The sequence below is a fragment of the Macaca mulatta genome, chromosome 11 (genome assembly GCF_049350105.2).
Source record: "Macaca mulatta isolate MMU2019108-1 chromosome 11, T2T-MMU8v2.0, whole genome shotgun sequence".
NCBI lineage: Eukaryota > Metazoa > Chordata > Mammalia > Primates > Cercopithecidae > Macaca > Macaca mulatta.
This window is the reverse complement of record NC_133416.1, coordinates 9,912,602-9,939,253: the sequence shown is the minus strand read 5'-3', so window position 1 is coordinate 9,939,253 and position 26,652 is coordinate 9,912,602. Positions and strand designations below refer to the sequence as shown.

The window sequence follows — 26,652 nt, the reverse complement described above, 5'->3', positions numbered from 1 at the left end:
AGAAGGCCACCTGGGCTGAGGAGGGTTCTGCAGGAAATGAGGTCATAAGCCAACGGATGGATAGAAACCCCTTACTCCATCCCCATTATCCTTTCCCTATCCAGAGGTTACTATATCCTCTGAACTCTAAACTCGCTTATTATTATTCTGGTTAGAAATCTCAAAGAAATTGTGCAAAGTTCAAAAATAAAAGACTTCTTTTTTTTTTTTAAACCTGGAAGAATCTCCAGCAATTTCCCAGTCAACCTCTACCCTTCATTTTTAAAAGGAATAAAAATAATAATCAAACAACTAAGGACCCCTGAGGTAGGTGCCTTGTTGTTTGCTCACAAAGACAGAGCTTAAAACAGATTTCAGGTCCCCTGGACCGAGAGAGGACTCTGTCCACTCTACACTGATGTCTGTGTCATTAGTTGCCGCCGCCGCTGCTGCTGCTTTTTTTTTTTTTTTTTTTTCTTTTTTTGACAGAGTTTCACTCTTGTTGCCTAGGCTGGGGTGCAGTGGCACGATCTTGGCTTACTGCAACCTCCACCTCCCAGGTTCAAGCTAATCTCCTGCCTCAGCCTCCCGCGTAGCTGGGATTACAGGCAGCTGCCACCATGCCTGGCTAATTTTTTTTTTTTTTTTTGTATATTTAGTAGAGATGGGGTTTCACTATGTTGGCAAAGCTGCTCTCAAACTCCTGACCTCAGGTGATCCGCCCTCCTCAGCCTCCCAAAGTGCTGGGATTACAGGTGTGAGCCACTGCGCCTGGCCGGCCATAATTAGCTTCTTTACCTTTGTGCATATTCATTCCCTTCTACTTTCACTTTCTCCAGTTAGAAACTATGCCAAGACATGATATGCTAATACCCAACCTACTTATTCAGTACTTAATCAGTTTGCCTATTATTATCTGTTTCTTCCCAACAAGACTGTAATTTGCTGGAGAGCACAGTCAGCTTCTTTAGGTCCCTCATTAGCACAGGCCAGAAGTAGGCACAGAACAGTAGCTACATCTAAATTCAGAAAGCATGTTGGAGAACTGGAGACTGGCTGAGCCTGGGCTGGTAGGGAGGACAAAAATGAAGTGGCAAAGTAAGAAGAAAAAGCATGAAACCTTCATGAGAATAAAAATTTAGGGGCCAGCTATTTTGTTCACTGCTGTATCCCTAGCACCAAGAGCAGTGTCTGGCATATATCGGAATTCATATGATTGTTGAATAAATAAGTAGCTAATTCATCTATGAAAATAGCATTGGCTCTGCAAGAAATTTTTATAGAAAAATAACCTATAGAAACTAATGAGGCATAAAGAATTAAACTACAATACTAAAAGTACAAGGGGGAATGGGGAGTAGTTTTTAACAGTATATATAGCAAGTCCATGGTACCCAGGTTTCTGCTCAATAGGGACACATTTTTTGTTCCATAATTAAGCAGGTTGTTTTTCTTCAGATAAAATATTTAAAGTTCTTTGCTATCTATAAACAGCAGGCAAAACATCGAGCCTTCAGAATAAAAATAAGATAATATACTCAATAAAGAACACCATATACAAAAATCAACTCAAAACGGATTAAAGACTTAAATGTAAGATCTGACACTAAAAGTACTAGAAGAGAACATAGAGAAAAGCTCCACATCATATTAGGATAGGCGAGGTTTTTTTGGACATAAACCCAAAAGCACAGGCAACAAAAGCAAAAATAGACAAAGGGGGTTACATCAAACTAAAAAATGTCTGCACAACCAAGGAAAAAATCAACAGAGTGAAGAGATAACCCATGGAATGGGAGAAATATCTGAGAAGTGATTCATGTCTGGTAAGTGATTAGTATCCAAAATACATAGGGAACAAAAACAATAGGGGGAAAACAAATAACTGTATTAAAAATGAACAAAGGACCTGAATAGACATTTCTCAAAAGAAGACACACAAATGACCAACACATACGTGAAAAAATGTTCAACATCACTGATCATCAGGGAAAATGCAAGTTAAAACTACAATGAGCTATTACCTCATACCTGTTAGAATGGCTATTATCAAAAAAATGAAAAATAAGTGTTGGAGAGGATATAGGGAAAGGAGAACGCTTGCACACTGTTGATGGGAATGTAAATTAGTACAACCATTAGGGAAAACAGTAGGAAAGTTCCTCAAAAAATTAAAAGTAAACTACTGTATGATCCAGCAATCCCACTATTGGGTATACATCCAATAGTGGTTTGACTTTTGTATATGGCGTTCTTTATTGAGTATATTATCTTACTTTTATTCTGAAGGCTCAGTGTTTTGCCTTCTGTGTATAGATAGCAAGAAAATGAAATCAGCGTGTCTGATTTCAGACATACTGCTGTCTGCCTGCCATGTTTATTGCAGCATTGTTCACAATAGCCAAGAGATGGAATCAATGTAAATGTCCATCAATGGATAAATGAATAAAGTATAAATACATATAGTACAAACACAATTAAATATTATTCAGCCTTTTGAAAAATGGAAATTGACAACATGGATGAACCCAGGAGACATTATGTTAAGTGAAATAAACTAGGCACGGAAAGAAAAATATCCCATGATCTCACTTATATGTAGAATCTAAAAAAGTTGAACTCATAAAAGTAGAGAATAGAAAGGTGGTTACCAGAGGTTGGGGGATTTAGAGGGGTTGGAAAGATGTCAGAGGATATGAAAGGATTCTTCCTAACAAGGAGGAATAAGGTCAAGAGATCTACTGTACAACATGGTGGCTATAGTTAATAACTATGTATTGTATTCTCGAAAATTGCTAAGAGAGTAGATATTAAGTGTTCTTACCACAAAAATATGTGAAATAATACTATGTTAATTAACTTAATTTAACCATTCCACAATATACACATATTTCAAAACAACATGTATATGATAAATTATATATATAATTTTTAATTTTTTAAAATTAAACATAAATTTTAAATATACATATAATAAAAATAAAGAATACCCAGTTGGGAAAGCTCAGGTATGGTAGGCAGAATAATGGCTTCCCAAAGATGTCCATGTCCTAATCTCCAGAACCTATGAATATGCTGATTTTTAGTAGTGTTGAAATAGCGAAGGGGAATTAAGGTTACAGATGGAATGAATCAACTGACCTTAAAATAAAAAGATTACCCTGGAATACTCAGTGAGTTCAGTGCAGTTACAAGAATCCTTAAGTGTGAGAAAGGCAAAAGTGTGAGCGTCAGCATGAAAAGACATGAGAAACACTCGACCAGCCATTCCTGGTTTTGAAGATGGAGGAAGGGGCCATGAGCCAAGGATTGTAAGCAGCCTCTAGAGACTGGAGGAGGCAAGGAAATTGATTCTCCCTTAGAACCTCCAAAAGGAACCATCTATCTGGAGACCTACCCATCCATTTTTACTTCTGACCTCCAGAACTGTAAAATAAAACTTTATGTTGGGTTAGGCCACCACCTTTGTGGTAATCTGTTACAGTGGCAACAGGAAATGTATAAACTCAGGTTAAAAGAAAACAGAGCTGCAGAATCACATAACTCCTGGCAGAACTTCGGAGCACATGTTGGTTGGGACTGGTTGTGAGGGTTTGGGAAAGGTGGGAATTAGTTTCTGCCAGAGACAACCGAAATAGATGCAATGCTCAACTAACTTGTGCATGATTAAAGACTTTAGTTGTTAATGGGTTGAACTATACACCCTCCCAAAATTAATATGCTGACATTCTAACCTTCAGAACTCATAATGTAACTTTATTGGGAGATGATAGTGCAGAGATAATCAATTAAAATGAGGTAATTAGGATGTACCCTAATCCAATAAGACTAGTGTCCTTATAAAAAGGGGAAATTCAGGGGCAGGGCACGGTGGCTCACACCTGTAATCCCAGCACTTTGGGAGGCCGAGGCGGGCGGATCACGAGGTCAGGAGATCAAGACCATCCTGGCTAACACAGTGAAACCCCATCTCTACCAAAAATACAAAAAAAAAAAAATTAGCCGGGCGTGGTGGCGAGCGCCTATAGTCCCAGCTACTCAGGAGGCTGACGCAGGAGAATGGTGTGAACCCAGGAGGTGGAGCTTACAGTGAGCTGAGATCACGCCACTGCACTCCAGTCTGGGCGACAGAGCAAGACTCCGTCTCAAAAAAAAGGGGGCGGGGGGGGGAAATTCAGAGACCGATATATACAGGGAGAATACCACATAAACATGAAGACAGCCATCTACAAGCAAAAGAAAGAGGCCTGGAATAGATGCAGCCCTCATAATACCTTAGCTTTGGACAGCTAGCCTCCTGAACTGTGAGACAATCATTTCGTTGTTTAAGCCAGAGGTCACCAACACCCGGGGTGCAGACCGGTCAGGGGTGCACAGCAGGAAGTGAGAGGCAGGTGAGCCAGCAAAGCTTCATCTGTATTTACAGCCACTCCCCACTGCTGTCATTACCTCCTGAGCTCCTCCTCCTGTCAGATAAGCCAGGACACTAGATTTTCTTTCTTTCTCTTCCTCTTGTATTTTTGGTGGAGACGGGTTTCACCAAGTTGCCCAGGCTGGTCTCAAACTCCTGAGCTCAGGGCGATCCACCCACCACCTCCTCCCAAAGTGGTGGGGTTACAGATGTGAGCTACCATCCCCGCAAGCATTAGATTCTCATAGGAGCGTGAACCCTATTGTGAACAGTTCATGTGAGGGATATAGGTTGTGAACTCTTTATGAGAATCTAATGCCTGATGATGTGAGATGGAACAGTTTCATTCTGAAACCATCTCCCACCAACCTCATCCGCATCTATGAAAAAATTGTCTTCCACAAAATCAGTCCCTGGTACCTGGTGCCAAAAGCCATGCAGTTTGTAGTACCTTGTTACAGCAGCCCTAGCAAACTCATACAGTAATGCAGGCACTGAAAGAAAACGCGTATGATTTTCATTGAAGCAAATACTTCATGATGTCTCATTGAAAGACCTAGCTGCCGCCTAGCTAGCTGTCAATGGAGACTGCGGTATACTGAGGGGGAAAAAACGGGTAGACAGCACAGAGTTCCGTTTCCAGGTGTATTTCAGTTGAGCTGTGCTGCACATTATAGTAACTCGACTCCTTTATTGCCACAACTACTTCCCACCCAGTGGGAAGGAAGTGTGGTCTCATAGGTATAAGAAACTCCAATGTGGAGAGGACTCATTACAGAAGGAAGCAACAATCGCATAAATGAAAGAAAGAAAGAAGGGAGACAAAGCGGGGATGAGGGGTTGATAGAGAAAAATGAAAGAGGAAAAAAGACATTAAAAAGAAAACAGAGGTGAAACCTCGTCTCCACTAAAAATACAAAAATATTAGCCGGGCGTGGTGGTGGGCGCCTGTAATCCCAGCTACTTGAGAGGCTGAGGCAGGATAATCGCTTGGACCTGGGAGGTGGAGCTTGCAGTGAGCCGAGATCGTGCCACTGCACTCCAGCGTGGGTGAGAGAGCAAGACTCCCTCCCCCATTCTCCCCACCCCCCAAAAAAGAAAGAAAGAAAATACAGATTCAGTCAACAAGGGATAGCACATCACGCTGTACCCTTTTTAATCATGGTTATTGATATCTCATTTAAATATCGCAACAACCCTGGAAAGTAATTCCCGTATTTATGCTTTGCAGTCGAAGAAGCTGAAGCTGAAAGCAATGAGTCCATGGTCTGAAAGGCTATGCAGTCCTCTGACAAGTAATTCCTGTAAGCTCATTCTTTCCCTCCCCCCTCTGCTGATGGCCCCCTCTCCAGGAATAAACAGAGGTCCCCCATTCCTGGGTTTTCTCATGTTTCTCTCTGCACCAAATCTGCTGAGGCAGGTTTAGTCCCTTACCATATAAAAACACAGAAGCCAAACCCCACAAGATGCTTGTTCCGAAGAAACACAGGTTAATTCACTTGGTGATTTCTGTTTGTTCACATAAACACAAACAGCAGATCACAACCGTTCCGCTCCCAGCCTCTTCCCTTCTTCTCCCTCCCCAGCTGCAAAGTCCACCCCCAGCTGCCTCGCCGCCATTCCCCTCCCACCTTCTTTACCCTCCCCGCCGCGCCCGCCCCCCATGCCCCGTTCACTACCGTGTCCCTCCTGTGGTCACTCCGGTTTCAGGTGGGACCGGCCCAGTCAGAGGGGAAATAATGACTGGCTCGGGTAGGGCAAGGTGTGCCAGCCTCAAGGAAATGCTTTTCAGTCCCTCCTTCCCACTGCGGGGCGTGGCTGCCGGCAAAGGATGGAGTTCGGGCGGGCTCCCGCGAAGGGAAGTCTGCGGGCTCCGGGGTTTCCGGGACTCGCCACACGCGAGCCACAGGAAACCTCTGCTGAAGCTGTAAAAGCTGGACTTGTTGCTGATCTACAGTGATCGCTAGATGCCAGGTATCGCGGAGACTCCAGTCCAGGTGAAAACGGAGTCACGATACAGGGCAACAGCGCCACCTCACGGCCGGCCCCAAAGCAGCGGCCTCCACTGGCGCCTAAAAATGGTCAGGATTCACATTCAGGTGGATTATTCCGCGCCAGGAACGTTCTCCACCTGAAGGCTTTGCCGGGGTGTTCCAAGGTAATATTGACAGGCCGGGAGTGGTGGCTCACGCCTGTAATCCCAGAATTTTGAGAGGCCAAGGCGGGTGGATCACCTGTGGTCAGGAGATCGAGACCAGCCTGGCCAACGTGGTGAAACCCCGTCTCTACTAAAAATCCAAAAATTATCCGGGCGTGATGGTGGACGCCTATAATCCCAGCTACTCAGGAGGCTGAAGCAGGAGACTAGTTTGAACCCAGGAGGCAGAGATTGCATAGAACCGAGATTCTGCCACTGCATTGCAGCCTGGGCGACAGAGCAAGGCTTCGTCTGAAAAAAAAAAAAAAAAAAGATAGTACTGATCACTGCGGAGACGTGGGGGAACCTAGAAGGAATTAATGGGAATTAAAATCCCAAGATTAAGTAATTGATCATTCATTTAGAGAGCACGCACACACACACATATATATGTATATGTATATGTGTGTGTGTGTGTATGTGTATCCCATTATGTCCTGGGTTCTCCTCTGGGGAAACAGTGAACAAATTAGTTATGTTACCTGCCCACATGGAAACTAAAATAATAGAAAATACTTAATAGATAGGTGAAGGAATTCTGTTAGATATGAACACCTAATACAAATTCTATTAAAGAAATATGGGTCATAGGAAACTTGAATATGTCACCAGTTTGTTCAGCATTGAACGCATACGAAACACAAACTGACATTCATTAGAGCAAAAAGAACTTGGGTGCAATGTAATGTGGAATATTTAGAGATTGAGATATGGCAATTCTCTAGAGCTTTCTCTATTGGCATTTTCATTTCCTTTAGGGCTTTATAAAAACAGGATGAATTGTACTTAATGCCACTGAACTGTTCATTTTTAAATGGCTAATGGTTGATTTTATGTGATGTGAATTTTACCTCAAAAGGAGAAAGGAAGACATCTCATCAGTTAGTTGTTCTTTCCATCCTTTATGTCATAAGTGATAAATCAAAGCCAAATGAACTCTTTGGAACTTCATATTATGTAATTTTCTACTCTACCTCCCCAAGCATGCTCCTTGATGACAGATAAAGTAGTTTACTCATTTTTTAAATTTCTGCAGTGTGTTGCTAGATACTCATTCTGATGCACAGAATTTTGTTTAAAATCTCGTTACTGTTATGGTAATAGAGGTTATAACCTCTAGGATTAAAAATATATATATATGGTACAGAAAGGGGAGGCAAAATTTTACTTTCCAATTTTGTTGAGCAAATCAAATAAATTATACATTAAAAACATTTCGAGATAGAGAAAACACTGGAAATGGTAATGCCGAGACACGGAAACAACTAAGTACCACATAGTCTGAGTTAAACAGCAGAAATACACAATGAGGTACATATGTATAGCTAGTCCCACACATTATACTCATTAATAAGATGGTTAGAATATCCATTATTTCTCTTTTCTCTTCAAGTTTTCATTCCCTTGTAATTTCAATTATTACCTCCATCTCAAATTTATGAGCCTCCAACTCATTGTCAACAATGCTTCGGCTCCAGTGTTTCTACCAGATCATTATTTCTGCCTCATTATTAATTCCGTAGGAATTTGTCGAATGCCCATTATCTCTCTGTCCAGATTAAGTACTGAACAGTAGTGGGAAGTCACACTGAAATATACATTGGAGATCTCTTCCTTCTCCAGTTTAGTCTACATGAATCCTAACTGCCAGATCCTGCTCTCCTCTAAGCTGTTAAAGCCATCCATCCACGTGTTACTTAGTATATTCCCTCTTGTATGATTCTGCAATTGTGAGGAAGGAATCTATTGGTTTAGTGGGGTGGAATCTATTTACAGAAGGCATGGAGGAATTCCTGGAAAGTCATTCATTATAAGAAAAAAGAAAATCAAAGCACAAAGGTATTTTCCACTAACAAGAATAGCTTGGGGTTCAGCATTGTGTCTGCATCTCAATGTCCTTTGGCCAAGCCCTTATGAAATAACAGAGTCCTAGTGAGAGGGGACTCTAAGTACAACTGGTAGAGTTATTTCACAGAAAAATACAACAGCAACAATAAAACTGTATGAGACCTTGTGTACGCAAGGTAGCTTTGCGTTGGAACTGTTTTCAAGGGAATATAACACAAAAGCGAGGCAGGTGAATTCTTCCAACCTTATCTGGAAATGCAGCTCAACTTTCACAAAAGGGCAAGCAGTGGCTACTAGTGGGAGGTAGCTCTACATGGGCCTGAGGCTTACCTGAAAGGCTTGCACTGGCACAGAGGATCAGAATCCCTTTGACGAAAGCTATAAACAGAGTCAGTGGTAGAGTCACCGCAGCAATGCCTGGCATCTAAATGGAGCTTCCCAGGCATTTAGAGAACAGTAGACATCACCAGAGGAAATCTAAGACAAGGAAAATAGTGGATTCTATGTAGCAGCTAGGGTTTGGGATTGTGAAAATGTATGAGGTCCTCTACTATCTTGAAGATCTTCAGGGACAGTTGGGGAAAGGATCTTTTAAGAAAAACCAGAGGTTCTGCAACCAACTAAAGGCAGTGACAGAGTATGGGAAATTACTACTGATATGACCTCATGTTTAACCCTGGTTGGTATACCCTATAGAATATTGATCATTGGTAAGCTTCCATGTATATGTTGTTTCTTTTTACATTATATATTAGTTTTCTATTGCTAACATAACACATTACCACAAACTTAGTGGCCTAAACAATATAAATTTTTTATTTTACAGTTCTGTAAGTCAGAAGTTAATATAATTCTACGTGGGTTAAAATCAAGGTATTAGCAGGGCTGTATTCTTTTCTAGAGGTTCCTGGGAAGAATTTGTTTTCTTGCCTTTCCCAGCTTATAAAAGTCTCCCATATTCTTTGGTTGCTAGCCTTTTTTTTCCCCCATCTTCAAAGCCAACAGTGGCTGGTTGAGTCCTCTCACATCAGGTGTGTGTTTCTGTGACCATTCTGCCATTGCTGTGTGTCCTGTTCTCTCTCTGAGCACAGATTAGAAAGTTTCTCCACCTTTAAGGACTCACATGATGAGTAGATTGGGCCCACAGGATAATCTTCTTCTCTGAAGCTCCATAACCTCGGTCACATCTCCATTGTCACTTTTGCCATTAAAGGTAGCATAATTGTTACCGGTGGAGGGTGTCCAGGTTCTTGGCGTTTTGAACAAAGAAATGGACAAAAGACACAAACAAAGCAATGAAAGTAAATCACAGATTTATTAAAATAAATTACACTCCACAGACTGAGCAGATTCGAGCAAGTGACTCAAGAGCCTGGTTACAGAATTTTCTGGGGTTTAAATACTCTCTAGAGGTTTCCTGTTGGTTACTTGGTTTAAACCCTATGTAAATGAAGTAGCGGCCAGCAACCAGTCTGATTGGTGATGCAAAATGACCAATCGGAAGCTGAAGTGAAGTTACAAAGTTACACACGAAGACTTGGCCTGTAACCAGTCTGATTGGTTGCAGGAGGGGACCAATCGGAGGTCCTTTCATTTTTCATCTGCAACGCAGAAAAGGGTGGAGCGGGAAGTTGCAAAGGAAGTAGCCTCTGATCGTTTTGTTACTTGGGTGTGGATAGGTGGGGTTTTCCTTTTGATTCAGTTCTAGGAGTCAGAGCCAATCGGCCTTAGGTTTCCTGCCTTCAAACCCTATTCTCCTGCCTCATAATCACAGGTTCTGAGGATTAGGGTGTGGACATCTTTGGGGGCCCATTGTTCTGCCTACCACACATTGCTTGGAAGAGCGTGCAGTATAAGGTCCATGTCTTACACCTCTTCGTAGTCTCTGTTTCCTGTAAATACTAAAAAAAAATGTTATTGTCCTTAAAAAACGTATACCACTTGCCAACTACTTTTATTCTCAAGAACATTCGTTCTCCCTATGGATTAAAAAAACGTGATAATTAAGGATATGATGTCAACCATTTGGGTCCACTCATTTTTTTCTTCTCGTTTTCCTTCTTTCGCCAGGATTCTCATACAGTTGTTCGGTTGAGAATGACTGTTTAGAGATCACTGACCTACAGCTAGATTCCAGAGCTCGCATCAGCTTGAGCAGGTTGACCTTTCTGGGCCTCAGTTTTCTCACTTGTAAAATTGAAACGTTAGACTACATTAGCCTCAGGTTCTTGTCAGGGTTCATATTCTATGATCCTCTAAACATTGCATGCACAATCTCATCTCCCCCTAACTCCTGCCTGCTAGAGCTGTTGCATGCTATGGAACATCTCTGGCAGGTGGACATCCAGCTTTGTCTACACTTCTTCAGTGCTGAGGACTGGCCACCAAGTAGCTTATTCCATTCATAACACCTGATTATCAGAATTTTTTTTCTTATACCTAACCTCTCTAACCCCCAATTTGTTTACATGTAAAATGAAACAAAAAAGCCTAACTCACAGAGTTGTTGAAAGTTCAAATAAAAAAAAAAAATACTGAAAGTACTTCTTGAAAATCAAAAGCACTACAAAAGGGTTAATTGCCATATTATTATTACCTAATATTGCTAATAATAACTTACGTTTCTATTAATCTATACTTGTGCAACCTATGGTGGATTGTACATCTCTCTTTTAAACACTTTATTTGTTCATCTCAGTCCCCTTCAGGTAAAACATCAAAAATAATTCTGAATCAAAATTCTGACATTATCCCTCTCTAGCTATATTACTGAGATATTTTCAACTACATACTTGATTTTTTTTAAAAAGCACCCGTTTTATATTATTTCCACCTACTTCACTGATAAAGGTAAAAAGAACAGAGTTTTTACGATACCACTAAATAATTATCTAAATGTTGGTACTTAATTCAATAAGCAGTCTTTAAATATGATTTTCCAAATAGCTACTGCCCTCCCTAATGGACTATAAGCTTCAAGGTAAGAATACTGTATCCACTGAGCTGCTCAAATCAGGAAGCTGGGAAATGCCACATAGATGCTGTTCAATCTTTTTGCCTCCATTTCATGTAATCAAATATGAGTAACAGTTGTACCTTCTGAATCTCTTTATCTTGTCTCTTTTCTCTCTTACATTATCTGAATTCACCCCTCTTCTTTTCCTGCCTGAATTTCTGTAAGAGTCTTCCAACTGGCCTTCACTCCTCAATCTCACCTTCTAATTTTTCATTTTATTGCCAGCATATTTTTCCAATGAGTATGTCTTACTATGCAATACCTACCCCCATTTACAATCTTTGCAAAATAAAATTTCTTTTTTTTTTTTTTTGAGACAGAGTCTTGCTCTGTCACCCAGGCTGGAGTGCAGTGGCCGGATCTCAGCTCACTGCAAGCTCCGCCTCCCGGGTTCACGCCATTCTCCTGCCTCAGCCTCCCGAGTAGCTGGGACCACAGGCACCGCCACCTCGCCCGGCTAGTTTTTTGTATTTTTTAGTAGAGACGGAGTTTCACCAGATTAGCCAGGATGGTCTCGATCTCCTGGCCTTGTGATCCGCCCGCCTCAGCCTCCCAAAGTGCTGAGATTACAGGCTTGAGCCACCGCGCCCGGCCTGCAAAATAAAATTTCTTAAAGATGATTTCTTACATTATTACAAAATAAAATGTCTTGATGGTGAATCTCCCTTAACCCTCACCTTATCTATACTTCCTAATATCCACCAATCATACTACATATTCATTTTTTCTACAAAAACCAAAGAAACAAGTACTAAATCCTCTCACCTGACAAGCATTTGCACACTCTTTTCCCTATGCTTGTAATGCCCTTCCCCTCCTAACTTACTTAATAATTCCCACCTAGCTGTTTAGGATGCAGCTCACCTCTGAGAAGTAAATGGTCCCTGAGCTTTACTCTGAGTCGTCTCCTATGCAGACTGTCCTTCTTTCTTCTTGGCACCAGAGTGTTTCTCATTTGTAGTTTCCTTGTCTGTTTCTTCTAATAGACTATATTCTCCCTAAGGACAGAGAACCCAATTTATCACTATTTATGGACCCTTGCAAAGTGCCGTGGTGTGTTTGTCAAATATGGGAAGAGTATAAGAAAAAGTGATGGTCTTACATTGAAGTCTCAAAATACTTTCAGATTTATCATTTTGTTAGATCTCTATAAAACCTTAGTGAGGACAGATACTGTAAAAAACATGTAATTTTTATTGAGATTCAGTGATTGTGTCTTGTCCATAGTCACACAGAAAGTAAGCTGCAAAGTCAATATTTGCCAAATTAAATGCTTTATTAAATACATGTTTGTACCCAAACACATAAAAATTGCTAGTAAAATAAACTTTAAAAATGTAACTGTGTGCTAAAGCCTCTAAGAGGTAATTAAGAAGTGCATTGAGATCAGGAAGCCCAAATCTCACCAAGGATTCATTTATATCATAATAATGCTGTGGTCTGAATAGAGTCCAGGAAAAAAAAACCCCAGAGTGAAATTTTTTATGTATTCAACATTACCAAGGGGAAATATGCTTTTATCACATGATGTGAACACTTTGTGTAGCATAAGGTTGCTATTACTACATAACACAAGATCCCCAGTACTTCCTTCCCCAGGTCTTCCCAATATCTTTCAAAAACTCTAAACATATTCCCGGAGCAATGCACTTGTGATTTATTGTTCCTAGAACACTCTGGATTTCTCCTCAGCTACCCGCCACCATCACTTCCTTCAGGTCTCTGATCAAATGTAATCTTATCAGTGAGGCCTTTCCTGACCACCCAACCCCACTCCATCTTGGCACATATAGTCATCCTTGCCATTATTTTCCCTTTAGAGCTTATCATACCCAAACATACTATACAATTACTTCTTTATTTATCATCTTTCTTCCTTAACTTTGTAAAGACAGAGTCCTTTTTGGTTCACAGAAGTATTTCCAAAACCTAAAACAGTATCTGGTACATGATAGCCCCTTAATAAATATTTATGAAATGGATGAGTGAATGAGTCAATGATCCGTGGGATATATTTCCTTCTGGGTTAAGCATGAGGTGTAGTTGTATATTTTGGAAGCAAATTATTTGACTCTTTTTATAGATGCAGTTCACTTATAGCTACTTGTATTTCTTAGAAGTAAATTTCTTACAAAATATCAGAACCAAATTTATGGCCCACTTTATTATGTATAGGATTCATGGCTAACATATTGTGCTCTGCCTCAATTTTAACTTCAACCTATTTGCCCTTTACTTTATTATCTTTCCAATTTACTTATTTTTATCTTTTGATGTCATATATATACATATATATTTTATATATATATAAAATAATATCTTAAGATGCTTTACTATATATAGTATATAGTAAATATAGTATATATTAAATACAAATATAGCATACAGTAAATATATAGTATATACTATATAGTATAGTAAATATGGTCTATAGTATATACTACATATAGTGTACTATATATCATATATATTATAGTATATTTAAGTATATATACTATATAATATATATTATAATATCTTTCAGTATACGATGTATAAAGTATATATAGTATATCATATACTATAGAGCGAGTAAAGCATCTTAAATTGTTCTAGAATAGGAAGGAGAAAAATTCAATAAACGAAGGAAGTTTTTTAAAGTTATTAAAATGTCACTTCTTATAAATGATTTTTGCAAACATAGTATTAAACAATGCTTGGGGAACTAAAAATTAGCAGTTTATGAATGGGCAAAGCTAAAGACAGATCTCATTTTCACCATGCTGTGCCCCTACAAGTGCAGCATGAAGAGGCAGTTAATCTTTTCATGGGTTCTTCCTTTTGCCTAGCACTGACAATGTAGCATGAAGAGAAAAGCATGGATATTGTAATCAGAAAGACCGTGGTTGAAACCTAAATCCACCTCCAAACAGTTCATGCTTTGGACCTGTGGCAGAGATTGTGGTAGGTTCTGCCCACCTCACCTGTTTCTTCCCTCCAGGTGCACTTTCCCAGCACCCTCTCATCTGGGTAGGACCATGTAACTAGCTCTTGTCCAGAGACCATAAGCATTAGTGCGTTGTCACTTCCAGTCCGAAGCCCAGGGGCTCCCTCATTTCCCTGCCTACTGGCTGGATGAGCACAGAACAGGCTGAAACCACGTTAAAGGTGATAGAACCACAGTGTGAAGGAGACTTTATTCTTAAGTAGTGACCGGAAGGAGAAATGCCCAGAGAGAGCCACCAAACCAAACAGAAAAAAATAGATTAAGCCACTGGAATTTAAGATTGTTGATTACAGCAGCTAGCATTATCTTGAGGAATGCAAACATATTAGGATGCAAGAGCCGCTGTTTTCCACATCAGTAAAAGGGAAATAGAATGTGTTTCAGTAAAGGTAAAATATAGTATATTTACAATGCTTGATATTTTGGTTACTTTTGTAGGTAATATGTAAACCAGGAGGAAAAAATATATGTGTCTTGAAATATACATGTCTTGAAATATATGAAAATAAGGTTTTGCTAAAATTTACTAATATTTTATATCATGAAATGACAGTGGCACCCTCACTGGGTCTGTATGTCACAGGGTTGTGTATTCTGTATGGAAGACAAGATATTCATCTAGTATCCTGGTGAGCAATACATGGAATGAAGGGGTTGCTCATGTGCAAGATGCATTTGTCCATACCTGTTTAACATAATGCAGCCTATGATGATATCAGTGTGGTTTAGTTTATAAAACAAAAACCAATAAATAGTGTGATCTTAGCAAAACCATAAAATGACAGGAGTAATAAGTACAATTATTTGTTTTTACTGCTTTCATCTGTCAAAATACTCAAGAGTTATCACGTTCAAAATACTATTCATTTTTCCCTTTACACAAAGTCAAGTTTCCCACTTTGTGCTCTATTCTTTGATAAGTACTGGCAGGAATATGCTACCTAGCAAATGATATCCCATGACTTAAATACTATGATATAAAATAAACATCAATCCTCTATATATGTGAGTTTCAAATCCACAGATTCAACCAATTGCAGATTGAAAATATTCATTAAAAAATGGATGATTGCATCTTTACTGAACATATGCAGACTTTTTTCCTTGTTATTATCCCTAAACAATATGGGATACCGATACCGATTGTTTGTATAGCATTTACATAGTATTAGGTGTTATAAGTAAGCTAGAGATGATTTAAAGTAGATGGGATGATGTACATAGGTCATATGCAAATACTATACCACTTTATATAAGGAACTTGAACATCTGTGAGTTTTGGTATCAGCAGGAGGTCCTGGAAGCAATCCTCCATGGATACTGAGGAACAACTGTACTTAAACACTATGTCTATACAATGAATATATCTTATGTTACATGATAAGGGAATAAGAGAGTAAAGAAAACAAAGACACACATAAACACAAATGTATTCATGGCAAAAAAAGGAGGAAGTACTCATGACAATTACAGTCCTTATTTCTGTAAGCAGTCAAGTGGTTGTAGCTGGTATTTGTAATACCGTCTTTCACTACCTTTTCTGTGTTCCCTTTGCTTTTAGCAACACCTCAGCTGGTCATGATTCTTTACCAGGTGGTGTGACCAAAACCTTCATTTCTGAAGGATCTGCCCCCTTAGTACTCCTCCCTAGACTAGGTTGCTATAGTTTCACTGACCTTAATCACAGAGCATGTAATCTAAGAGATGCCCTAAAGGATCTACTGTATTCCAGACATGTTTTCTTCCTGATTTCCATTGCAAAGCAGTTGTCCCATTTTGCCTTAGGAGTCAGGATCTTTCTCTGCTAAGGTCAGCATTCACATGGGACACAGGAGAAGTCTATCCATATAGCTCTTCTGCAAATATTTTTTGCCACCAATATTCTAATCATGTTCCTTCCAAATCCCTGAGCATCCAGTGAAACCATTGGCCACAGCCCATAAATCAGTATATAACCACATGTTTAGCCATTTTCTGTTACAAGCAAAGTAAACAATCAGGTGCACTTCTCAATGTTCAGCCCACTGGGGGGTTTCCCTTTACCAGTGTCCTTCAATGATGTTCCATAGCGGGGCTTTAGGGCTGCAGCTGTGTAATTTCAGGTAGTGCCTGCATATAGTGCAGAACCATCTGTAAATCAGACCTAAGTCTTCTCTTCCTCTGACCACTGATCACAGGAAGCTCCCAGTGAGGCTGTAAGTGTAGGCTGGGAGAGAGAAGGCAGTATAGTCGGAGTGGGCATTTGGACCACTTTTCATGTAACCTACTTGTGCCTTTAGGCCTGCTCAGGCCTGATCATGTATATACCACTTCCATTTGATGATGGAGTATTACTGGCATATCCAATTTTATGGGTTGAGGAGCCAGATAACTCCCAGTTCATGGTGGGGGGCTCAGGTCCAGTTAAATTAGTGGCCCATAATTAAGTAGTCAGTCTCTACTAGGCCCAGTAGCACACCAAGAGTTGTTTATCATAAGAATAGTAGTTATTTGTGGATGATGGGGCAGGGCCTTGCTCCAAAATCCTAAAGACTTGTCCTATGATTCACCTAAGGGAGCCTGCCAAAGGCTCCAAACAGCATCCTTATCTGCCACTGATACTTCAAGCTCCATATGGCCCAAGTAGCAAAGCAGCTTGCACAGCAGCCTGGACCCGTTGCAGAACCTTGTCTTGTTCTGGGCCATACTCAAAACCAGCAACTTTTCAGCTCACTTGTAAATGGGCCAGAGTAACACACTCAAATGAGTAACGCGTTCCTTCAAAATCCAAAGAGACCCACTAGGCATTGTGCCTCTTTCTTGCTTGTAGAAGGGGCCAGATGCAACAACATATCCTTCACCTTAGAAGAGATATCTCAACATGACCCACATCACTGCGTCCTAGAAGTTTCACCAAGGGAGAAGATCCCTGAATTTCCATCACATTTATTTCCCACCCTCTGACATACACATTTCTTACCAACAAGTCTAGAATAGTTCCCACTTCATGCTCATGAGGTTCAATCAACATAAGCCATCAATGTAATGAACCACTGTGATATCTTGAAGAAGAGAAAGTCAGTCAAGATCACTGAGAACTAAATTAAAACACAGGTCTGTCAAGTTGACCTACTGATATGGTTTGGCTCTGTGTCCCCATCCAAATCTCATCTCAAATTGTAATCCCCACATGTCAAGGGAGGGACCTGATGGGAGGTGATTGGATAATAGGGGCAGTTTCCCCCATGCTATTCTCATTATAGTAAGGTAATTCTCACGAGATCTCATGGTTTAAAAGTGGTGCACATTTCCCTGCCCCCTACTCCCATGTAAGATGTGCCTTGCTTCCCCTTTGCCTTCCACCATGATTGTAAGTTTCCTGAGGTCTCCCCAATCATGCAGAACTGATAAAATTTGGTTGTGTCCCCTCTCAAATCTCATCTTGAATTGTAGTTCCCATAATCCCCACGTGTCATGGGAGGGACCCAGTGGGACGTAATTGAATCATGGGGTTGGTTACCCCCATGTTACTGTTCTTGTGAATTTTCATGAGATCTGATGGTTTTATAAGGGGCTTTCCCCCCTTTTGCTTGGCACTTCTCTTTCCTGCCACCATGTGAAGAAGGACATCTTTGCTTCCCCTTCCTCCATGATTGTAAGTTTCCTGAGGCCTCCTCAGCCATGCTGAACTGTGAGTCAATTAAACCTCTTTCCTTTATAAATTACTCAGTCTCACGTGTGTCTTTATTGGCAGCATGAGAAAAGACTAATACAGGAAGTGAGTTAAGTAAACCTCTTTTCTTTATAAATTACACACTCTCAGTAGTTCTTTATTGCAGTGTGAAAATTGACTACTACAGAAAATTGATACTGGCAATTTGGGGCACTGCTATAAAGATACCTGAAAATGTGGAAGTGACTTTGGAACTCAGTCACAGGCAGAACTTGGAACAGTTTGGAGGGCTCAGAAAAAGACAGAAAGACAGGGGGAATTTTAGAACTTCCTAGTAACTTGTTGAATGGTTTTGACCAAAATGCAGACCAAAAACCTCTTTCCTTTCTAAGTTACCCAGCCTCAGGTAATTCTTTATAGCAGTTGAAAATGGATTAATACACCTACCCTTTAGTTAAGACAGTGAAAGTGCATTAATAGCATCGCCAGGAGAAAGCAAACTGCTTCTGGTGAATCTTATGAACAGGTATGGAGAAAAAGGGATTTGATAGATCAATAGATGTATACCAAGTACCAGAGGATAAGTTAATTCACTTAAGCTATGAAACCATATCTGATACTGCAGCTGCAACTATAAGCATCACCTGGTTAAGCTTGTGATAATCCTCCGTCATTCTCCAAGATCTATCTGTCTTCTGGACAGACCAAATACGAGAGTTGAATGAGGATGTGGGGGAATCACTATCCCTGCATCCTTCAAGTTCTTGATGGTGGCGTGAATCTTGGCAATCCCTCAGGGAATGCAGTATTGATTTTATTTACTATTTTCCTAGGTAGAGGCAGTTCTAATGGCTTCATCTTGGCCTTTCACACCATAGTAACCCTCACTCCACAGGTCAGGGAACCAATGTGGGATTCTTTCAGCTACTAATGGCATATGTCTATTCCAGCTATGCATCTGGAACTGGGAAGACCACCGGATGGATCTGGGGACCCACTGGACCCACTGTGAGATGACTCTGAGCTAAAACTCCATTGATCACCTGATTTCCATAAGCCCCTACTCAGACAGGTAGGTCAAAGTGATATTTTGGGACTCCCAGAATCAGTGTAATTTCAAAACCAGTGTCCAGTAATCCCCCAAATATCTGATTATTTTCCCCAGTGATTTTTACCCCAGCAAAAGGCAGTAGGTTTCTTTGTGGAGGGCTTGGAGAAGATTAACAGTATACATTTTTGATAGGGTACCAGGCTCCTCCCTCAAAAGGACCTGGACTCCCTTTCATGACTCTCTGTTTTTATGATTCAGCTTAGATTTTTGTTCACTTGACCTAGAACTTTTCTGCTTAAACAGGTAAAAAATGTAGTTAGACTTTCTATTTGTTTCCCTTCTAAGAGCACTATAAGCAATTAGCTAATATCACAGGTCTACACAAGTCAGACTATTCTGATTACTGCTTTGACTCTGATGCCCTCTAATGTAACTACGCCCAACTTGCCTTCGCCCCGCTACCCCAAGATCCAATTACTCCTACTGCATTTAGGTTTCCCAATTCAGTGACTGCAGTTCCCGCTATGAGGTCTGGCCTATAGAGAGTAGAGCAATCAGAGAACTCTTCAAGGATGCCAGAACTTCCTTCACAAATTTATTTCTTCCAGTATTGCTGAAAGATATGTCTTCTGGACTTCTCAGTGTGAGTATGTCTTAAATGACTAATTCACTCTAATTCTAATATCCCTATGCCTTTGGATTTCTTCCTCTACATTAAACCAAGGCATTTTTGGTATTTCCAATTCACTCATGGTGAACCACCTTTTGGTTAATGTTTTAGCCAAACAATCAAATTAAGTTTTAGAGCTCATTCTAACTCCTTGAGTTGATCTGCAACATTAAATGCAGAATCTCTGCATAGTGAGCCCATGTCAATAAATTCAGCTTGATCCAATTTTATGTTCCTTCCATTATCACCCTATACTCTTAGTATCCATTCCCACACGTATCCCCTGGATTTCTGTGTGTATGAATTAGAAAACTCAAGTAGCTCATTGGGAGTGTAGTGCACTCCTCAAGGGTCATACTTTCTACCTCACCCTTAGGGGCCTGCTGGGACTTCAGTCTAGTTGTAGGTCTAGAAGAAAATAAGGGTGTTGGGAGTGGGTCCTGAGAATCAACATTGTTTCACTGGGCCACTGTCTCAGAGAAGGCAATTACTGTTTTCAAGGCAATTCAGGGTTAATACCACTGGGGGTGAGGATGCCACTGTATTGGGCATGGGGGTACTGCTTCTTCTGGAGTTGAGGGGACCACTTCTGCTGGGGCTAGGAAGACCTCTTCTACTTGTAAAGAATGCTATGAGAATTGAGGGACTCAATGTCCCCAACTTCATCAGGGTCTTCCCACACAGCCACATCCTAATGTATAGGATCCCATGCTTTTCCATTTAATGCCCTCACTTCAATAAAACATACCATGCAAAGCTGGGAATTCAACTTGCCGTGTACTCAGCCAGTCACAGGATGAGGTTCTGCCTTCGATTTTCAGCAATTTCAGTCCTACAGCTACAGGAGATAAGAGTCTCCTTCAGCTCAAACATAAAAACTCTTGAGACAGTTATGTAGTGCTTAAGCTGGGATTTCATATCCCTAAGCTCATCCTTTTCTTTCACTACTTTGTCTAGCAACATAGGAATAACCAACTAACATCATTATTTTCCTTAGTTTTCCAAAAGTGATTGAAAGTATCATATACATAGTCACTTAGCTCCTTGCTTCCTTGTAAGTGGTGAACTAGGAGTACCCAGTAGAGATTTTGCATATCTCCATAAACTATCAATACACTATCATTCATGCCATACACTATCAATGCTTTACTTACTACTGGAAGTAGTCATTAGCATCTTTAAATCTAATCAGATTAGAGTCAATTCTGGGAACTCCAGAAGCAATTCTGAAAACTCATACTTAAAATTCTATTCCTCTAGAAGCACTCTCAATACCAAAATCTCTATTAGTCAGGGTTCTCCAGAGAATCAGAACTAGTAGCATATATTTATATGTGTATATATAATATATACATATAAAATGTATATATAATATACACATATAAAATGTATATATTATACACATATAATATATATAATACATACACATATAAAATATATAATACATACACATAAAATGTATATATGATGTATATATGTATGTATATATGATGTATATATATGATCTGTATATAATGTATATAAAAGATTTATAATAAGGAATTGGCTCATTATAGAGGCTGAGAACTGCTTGCTGTCTGTAAGCTGGAGTTCCAGAGATGCCAATGGTTTAATTCAGTCAGAGTCCAAAGGCCTGAGAGTCAGAGGAGCCAGTGGTGTAAATACCAGTCTCAGGCAAGAGAAGATGAGATGAGATGTTCCAGTTCAAGTGGTGAGGCAGGGAAAAAGGGGTAAATTCCTCCTTCATCTGCCTTTTGCTCTATTCATGGCTTCAATGGATTAGGTGATGCCCACATACACTGAGAAGGACAATCACTTTACTGAATCCACAGGTGCGAATGCTAATATCTTCTGGAAACACTCTCACAGGGGGTAAATTCCTCCTTCATCTGCCTTTTGCTCTATTCATGGCTTCAATGGATTAGGTGATGCCCACATACACTGAGAAGGACAATCACTTTACTGAATCCACAGGTGCGAATGCTAATATCTTCTGGAAACACTCTCACAGGCATACCTCAAAATAATGTTTAATCTGGGTACCCTGTGGCCAGTCAAGTTGACACACAAAATTAATCATCAAAACCTTCCCAACTACAATGAACTTCATAAAGAAAGGTCTCAATACCCACCAAATGCTGCTTGTTGGGGATGATGGAAATGATTAACAATTGCACATGCCATTAGCAGTCATATAACCTTAAAATTTAACCTTAAAAAGAAAAAGGAGAAGAACTAAGCAGAAAAAGTAGGAGGAAAGGGTCTGAAAGTTCTGAGTCTGTCAAGAAAATGACTTCAGGAATAAAAATAATAAGGAAAAAGTCATTATCAGCACACTTTACTTTCACAACATCATCAGGGTTATCTCAAACTGTACTTGTCAAAAAGGATCTAATATCACAGTTTAAATACACTTTTTCTAAATAGAAACTAAATGACCAGAACGAGCAAGGTATTTGATCCTTGTTTAGCTTCTCTCTTACCTATTTTCGTCGGCTATACTTACGATACAATGTCATTGGCACACACTTGGATTACTCTACATTGGCTGTGGCCTCCACTATCCTTTGCCCTACAATTATGTAGAGGTATAGATTACATGTCTCAGGCAGTGAAACATAATCCCTAGATGAGACCAGGACAGAGCCATCCACAAAAAGACAATGGCATATTCTAGTTGAGGGAGAGCTGGGATAGTCTGAAATGTCTTCCCCTTTACCTTTAGTTGAAAACCACATTGTTCCTTTCAAACATGTTGAAACCACATTCTTGAGTGAGCAGCCTGAGGTTATAGATGATGAGTTTTAGACCTGAACCTAGATCTTGTAGCTCCTGAGCTTGTTCTCCATCTAGCCTACTTTCTGTGAATTTCAGTCTTATAATACATTTGTATAACCAGCATTCACAACATTCTCATTTCCTAAATGGCAACAAAAGAGACTAGCGAGGATCGTTGTGGAGGCCTAAAGCAATGTTGATAACATTGGTATTTAATGTGTTGTTCATTTATGCAAGAGAATTTAAAGATAACTTCATACCATGCCTCTCAACATTTTTCACAAAATTTTTATAATCTTTCACTTTGCCTCACCGAATTTTTCTGACTTCTGCAGTAGTCAAGACAGGTTTTGGTTAGATTTACTTGAGTCCACAAGGCAAGTTTCAAAATGGGAGAGGTGCTTTAATTGGCTGGTTCAAACCAGGTCTTTTGGCCACCCCAGTCAGCATATGGCCCCAGATTCCCTTGTCTCCCCCAAAACTCAGCAGTTATCATGTTCATAGAGCAGAAACTACTGGACCTACATGATTAGATGGTCTTTCTATTGGTCCAAGGATAAATAACTTAATAATATCACTAAAACCACTAAACAATAGCAGAGTTATTTTTAAGAGCCCATGGAACATTCACTAATCCTGGATCATAAACCAAACAAAACTCAACAAATTAAAATAATCAAAATGATACACTGTGTGTTCCCCGATTATGATGAAATAAAAGTAGAAATTAATACCAGAATAACAGAAAAACCAACAAGCACTGGAAATTAAACACCATACTTCTTAATGGGTCAATGAAGACGTTTCAAGAGAAATTTTAAAATACATTAAACTGTATGAAAATATGAATACAACATTTGAAATCTGTGGGCACAATTAATGCCATATTGAGAAGGAAATTTATAGCATAAGTGTTTATATTAGAATAGGAAAAAAGTCAAAAATAAATAATCTGAGCTCCAGTCTTAAGAATCAGAAAAAGAACAAAATAAACCTAAAGCAAGCAGGAAAAAAGAAATAATAAAGCACAGATGTCAATAAAGTGTGAAACAGAAAACCAGAGAGAAATCAATAAAACAAAAAGCTGGTTCTTTGAAAATTTTTGATGAAATTGAAAACCTCTTATGAGACTGACAGAAAAAAAAAGGATGCAAATTACAAATATCAGTACTGAAACAGAGATTTTACTACCATCCCCAAAGACATAAAAGGAAAATCTAAAAAATCATTATAACTCTTCATACATAAATGTGGTAATAATTTAGAGGTAATGAATTCCTTAAAAAGCACAAACTACCAAAACTCCCCCAATATAAAATAGATAATTTGAATAGACCTATAATTGTTATATTTGTAGTTTAAAAATTCTCAAAAAAATCCTCTATGCTCAGATGGTTTCACTGAAGAATGCTACCAAACATTTAAAGAAAATTTAACATCAACTATACATAATCTCTTCCAAAAAATAGAAGAGGGAGGAACACTTTCCATCTCATTTTAGAAGGCTAATGTTAACTGTGATACCAAAACCAGACAAAGACAGTACAGAAAAAAAGCTACACACCAGTATCCCTCATGCACAGAGGAGTACAAAACTTCAATAAAATATTAGCAAGTTAAATCCAATAATATATTTAACATTATACAACATGACCAAGTGCATTTATTCAGGGAATGCTAGGCTGGTTCAATATTTGAAAATCAATATAACCCACTATATTAACAAGCTAAAGAGGAAAAATCATGTGATCATATCAACTGAAGCAGGAAAAGCATTTCCCAAAATCCAATAATCATCCATGATAAATACTCTCAGCAAACTAGAAAACAGAGAGGATCTTCCTGAACCTGATAAAGAAGATCTACAAAAACACCTACAGCTAACGTGATACTTAATGATGAAAGGCTGAATGCTTTCTCCCTAATATTGGGAAAAAGGCAAGATTATCCACTCTACTATTCTTAGTTAATATAACACTGAATGTCCTCACCAGTCAGCACAATAAGAACAGAAAATAGGCCGGGTGCGGTGGCTCACGTCTGCAATGCCAGCACTTTGGAAGGCTGAGGCGGGTGGATCACGAGGTCAGAAGATCTAGACCATCCTGGCTAACACGGTGAAACCCCGTCTCTACTAAAAATACAAAAAAAAAAAAAAAAAAAAAAATCGGCTGGGCGTGGTCGCGGGCGCCTGTGGTCCCAGCTACTCCAGAGGCTGGGGCAGGAGAATGGCGTGAATCTGGGAGGCCCAGCTTGCCGTGAGCCGAGATCACGCCACTGCACTCCAGCCTGGGAGACAGAGCCAGACTCCGTCTCAAAAAACAACTAAAAATAAAAATAAAGAACAGAAAATAAATGAATAAATAGCACACAGATTAGAAAGGAAAAAATAAAACTGTGCCTACTTGCAGATAACATAATCTACCAAAAAATTTCCTAAAACTGTTAAGTTCAGTGAATTTGCAGCATAAAAGGTCAACATATACAAATCTATTTCTATACACTAGCTATGAACAGTAAAAGCTTATAGTACCATTTGCAATCACTAAAAATGAAATACTTGGGTATAAGTCTAATTAAATATGTGCAGAACATATATGCTGAAAAGTAAAATGCTGACGAAAGAAATCAAAGATTTGAATAAATAGATGTATGTGTTCATGGATTGGAAGACTCAACATCAATTCTCTCCAGACTAATCAAGGGCTTAACACATTCCCTATCAAAATCCGAGCAAGATTTTTTTTTTTTAGAAACAGGTAAGCTTATTCTAGAATGTACACAGGAAGGCAACATAACTAGAATAGCTAAAACAATTGTGAAAAAGAATAAAGTGGGAAGAATCACTCTACCTGATATTAAGATTTACAGTAATTATGGCAATAGGTTATTGGCAGAGATATAACAAACAAGACTAGTAGAACAGAATAGAGACCCTAGAAAAAGACCCACACAAGCAGAACCAACTGGATTTTGGCAATGCTATAGAAAAGCTATGCAACTAAGACAGTCTTTCCAACAAATGGTGCTGGGACAACTGGACAGACACAGGTGAAAAACTGACCCTCAACTTAAACTTCATATCTTATACACAAAGATGAAGAAAAACATGGAAGAAAATCTTTAAGACCGAGGCTAGGTAAAGAGTTCTTAGACATAACACCAAAAGCACAATCAATAAAGGAAAAAAATAATAATAAACTGGAGTTCACTAAAATAAAAATTTTTTTTTCTGCACAAGATACTGTTAAAAGGGTAAAGATAGCTAGGTGTGGTGGCTCACACCTGTAATGCCAACACTTTGGGAGGCCGAGGTGGATGGATCACGAGGTCAAGAGAGCGAGACCAGCCTGGCCAATATGGTGAAACCCAGTCTCTACTAAAAATACAAAAATTAGCCAGGCATGGTGGCGCATGCCTGTAGTCCCAGCTATGGGAGGATGGGGCAGGAGAATCACTTGAACCTGGGAGGCAGAGGTTGCAGTGAGTCGAGATTGTGCTACTGCATTCCAGCCTGGGCAACAGAGTGAGACTCTGTCTCAAATAAATAAATAAATAAATAAAAATTTAAAAAGAACTCATCTAGATTATAAGAACTCCCAAAATTCCAACAGTAACAAAAACCAAACAGCCCAACAGAGTGAGACTCCGTCTCAAATAAATAAATACAAATAAAAAAAGTAAAGAACTCATCTAGATTACATAAAGAACTCCTAAAATTCCAACAGTAACAAAAACCAAACAGCCCAATCAGAAAATTGGTAAAAGACATGGAAAGACATTTCACCATAGAAGATAGAGACATGGCAAATAAGCACGTGAAAATATATTCAACGTCATTAGCTATTAGGGAAATGCAAATTAAAGCCACAATAAATATCACCTCACCTATAAACGTTAAGCAAATAACGGTGACAATACCAAATGCTGATGAATATGTTAAGAAACCAGGTCTCATACGCTGCTGCCATGAATGTAAAGTGACATAGCCTCTGTAGTAGTTTGCTAGGGCTGCCGTAACAAAATACCACAGATTAGTGGCTTACACAACAGAAATTCCTTTT

The 26,652-nt window shown here is 39.4% G+C and overlaps 1 protein-coding gene and 1 long non-coding RNA gene across 6 annotated transcripts in view; one reads left to right on the top strand and one right to left on the bottom strand.

The window, feature by feature from the left end:
* The window catches only part of STYK1 (serine/threonine/tyrosine kinase 1), a 56,813-nt gene extending 50,451 nt beyond the window's left edge, over nucleotides 1-6,362 (bottom strand). For 2 of the 5 annotated variants that reach the window (XM_015151003.3, XM_015151005.3), the window contains exon 1: nucleotides 6,070-6,362. The gene's annotated coding sequence lies outside the window, so the exon portion shown is untranslated. Of the gene's footprint in view, nucleotides 1-4,253; nucleotides 4,279-6,069 lie in introns of those variants that run through there. The other 3 variants (XM_015151004.3, XM_077953049.1, XM_077953050.1) reach the window with 2 other exon arrangements.
* A 47-nt stretch (nucleotides 6,363-6,409) lies between these two features.
* Nucleotides 6,410-26,652, top strand: part of LOC144332777 (uncharacterized) — a 35,973-nt gene continuing 15,730 nt past the window's right edge. The window contains exons 1-2 of the long non-coding RNA XR_013400880.1: nucleotides 6,410-6,548; nucleotides 19,040-19,161. This is a non-coding gene — a long non-coding RNA (uncharacterized LOC144332777). The remainder of the gene's footprint in view (nucleotides 6,549-19,039; nucleotides 19,162-26,652) is intronic.